The sequence below is a fragment of the Onychomys torridus genome, chromosome 17 (assembly GCF_903995425.1).
Source record: "Onychomys torridus chromosome 17, mOncTor1.1, whole genome shotgun sequence".
NCBI classification, from domain to species: Eukaryota; Metazoa; Chordata; class Mammalia; order Rodentia; family Cricetidae; genus Onychomys; species Onychomys torridus.
Window position 1 is genome coordinate 36,676,884 of NC_050459.1, and position 3,060 is coordinate 36,679,943.

The window sequence follows — 3,060 nt, forward strand, 5'->3', positions numbered from 1 at the left end:
CCCCCCCCCGCGCGCGCCCCCTTGCTTTAAAAAACCCTGCAGCATTGCTACTCAGGGTCTCTTCTGTTCTGTTGCTGTGTCAGAAGGATGGAGAGTCCCCAGTTAACTCATAACAATACAAAGACTCTTTGCTTTTGCATAAGAAAACAAAAGACACACTTTGTGACTTCCAAGCTGTGCCTCGGGGCAGGTCAGACCAGTGGTGGGCTGCAAGGACCCAAGCCTGGAGGCACCCACGACTGAGGCCCGCCATGGTGATCTGCTCCGCAGCAATGAACTGCTCCAACAGGCTGGGCAAGGTCGAGACGCATGCTTCTCCTTCCACAGGTTTCCCCCAAAAGAATTCCAAACGACTGAAGCAGTGGTTAAAAACCATTCAGAGAGACAATCGGACCCCCACCTAAGTATTCATTCCTCTGTAGTGAGCATTTTACCAAAGACAGTTTCTCCGTGAGTCTGGAGGACCAGCATCTCTTGCTGAGGCCCTCAGCTGTGCCCTCTATTTTCCACCTGTTGGAGAAGAAGAAGGGGGCTGGAGGCCGTGGCCATGCTAGGAGGAAGACCACAGGGCCATGAGGGGCCACACAAGCACAGCGACAGGGCAAGGAACCATCGCTTCCTCACTGCCCTCAAGTGGTACCTCGATGGCCAAGCCTGAGTCCCGAAAGTTGAAGCAAGCTTCTCCACAGAGTAATGCAACCCCCAAGGCCACCCCAGCAGCTGCCAGTCAGGAATGGGAGAACTCCTCGGAAAGAACTTCAGGACTGGACTGGCCCCCACTGGCCAGCAGCCGGGAAGAAGCAGAAGTGTCTGCTACAGAGGCTGACCACCAGAAGGCCTCTTCCTCTGGTGACACAGGCTGGGCGGACAAGAGCGGCATCTCCATGGACGACTTCACACCCCCCAGGATCTGGAGTTTGCAAGTTCTTTGGCTCACTTCATTTTTATAGTTTCTCCTCCAACCACACTTGAGAGAGGCCATCCGTCCTCCATGAGCCCGATGACCAAAAGCCGCCGAAGAGAGATATGGAGCCAAAGTGCAGTGGGAATAGTGTGGCCCAGAGTCCCCCAAGTTCCACACTTAAAGCAACCCTTCAGAAGGCTTCCCAGAGCCCCTCCGCCCCTCATACTGATGTAACCCCAAAGCCAGCTGCAGAAGCTGTGCAGAGTGAGCACAGAGATGCCAATTCCGTGTCCATCAACCAGTTCATCCTGTCAGCCTCAGGGGCCTGCTCATCGACTCACTGCACTCCTACTGCTTTTCGGCTCAGTGGAACAAGAGCCAGGTGTGCTCTCTGCAGGAGCAGGTAGAGAAGAAGAATGGAGAGCCCAAGAGCCTTCGGCAGAGGGTCAACCGCTCCAACAGTCAGGTTCGCAAGCTGCAGGAGAAGCTGGATGAGATGAGGAGAGCAAGTCTCCTCTACCTCCCCTACCTAAATGGCCTGCCGCCCGCCAGCCATGAGCCTTCCAAGATGAACCCAGTGGTGGATCCGCTGTCCTGGATGCTGGGTACCTGGCTATCAGACCCATCCCGAGAGTTGGTACCTTTCCAACACTTCAGCCCTTCCAATACCTGGAGGAGGTGCACATCTCCCATGTGGGCCAGCTTATGCTCAACTTCTTGTTCAACTCTTTCCATCCAGCCACACACAAGCCAATGGACAGAGAGTGACTTCATCTGCTTCAAGCCTGACACCAACAAAGTGACATTTACCAGTGCCCAAAACACAGATGTTGTATAAGTGGAAGAGGGTGAAGTGAATGGGCTTGAGCTGTGTTTCTCATCCTATTCCAGCTCCAAGATCTGCTTTGCCAAGGAGCTTCATGTGGAGCAGATTACTCGAAAATTCAGACTGAATTCTGAAGGCAAACTTGAACAGTCTCTATGGCAACTACTACACAGCATCTTCATTTTACCTACAAAAAGGTGACCCCATAACCAGGAGCAGCTCCCAGAGCCTGGGGAGGAACCTGGCTCCTGCATCTAGCCCCCTAGTTTAGTAGACATCCTAGCAGACATGGTGTGGCCACAGGCCCTGCTGACACAGAACTATTGTCCCCGTGATCTTGTAATGGCATGGAAAACCAAGTAAAAGGCCTTTATTTCTTTAAAAAAAAAAAAAAAAAAAAAAAGACACATTTTGACAAAAACTATTTATGTGTGTTTATATTCATAAAAGTGGAATTATTAAGTTATCTAAAGTCACTTGTCTCCTTTGAGAATTGTATGAAAACTAAGTACTTCATTCCTATGCAAATCTATAATGGTCCATAGATTTTTTTTTTTTTTAATGTCTTACCCATGCTTCTAAGCATGAGAGAATCTTAAGCACTGTGTAGAAATATAGTCCAGGAACCATGAAACCACCAAATTGACTCCTCCAATTGGGTATCTGAAGAGATCAGGTAACATTACTTTGGCCAAATTTGACTGCTGGAGTTAATACAACTCGCTTAAATGTGTGTGTCATCAGAGCAGCTGGCTCAACATGATGCAAATCTATGTATATCTTTTTCACACCACTAACACTCAAATCTTTCTTGTTTCTCTTTATAGAAAGAAGTTCCAGCCCAGCTTCAATTTTTGTATAGGAGAAGTTTTAAATTTCTAGGGAAATCATTCTAGTGAACTAAATTGAATTAATCCATCCCTTTTGACAACTTAACCATAGAACCTCTGCTCGGAGTTTCCTCTTTCAATTATGGGTCCTCTTTGTCTATGTCAAGATATGATCCCCTGGGCAAGGCACACAAAAAAAATACAGGAAACCAGCCCAAGTCATTTTCCAGGAAAATGTCTCAGTAGAGAGGGGAATCTGGTTAGCTGGTTTCATGATGCAGAGGCCAAGCTAATGTTCCAAGTGGAACTGGATTTTCGAATCTAGCTTGGTCATTTTCAAATGCTCAAATCTTCCGGCTATAATACAGAACTACATTTTAAAGGGACAAAGCTGTTAGAAAAAGCAAGTTAAGAGAGCTGTGCATTAAGAACTACTTTGATTCCCAGCTGGCCGGAGGCATCAAGCACAATGTGAAGTACCAGAGCAGGTGACTGTGTTT

The 3,060-nt window shown here is 48.0% G+C and overlaps 1 pseudogene; it reads left to right on the forward strand.

The window, feature by feature from the left end:
• The first annotated feature begins 251 nt into the window (after nt 1-251).
• LOC118597677 lies at nt 252-1,939 on the forward strand (annotated as a pseudogene).
• Nucleotides 1,940-3,060: the final 1,121 nt, after the last annotated feature.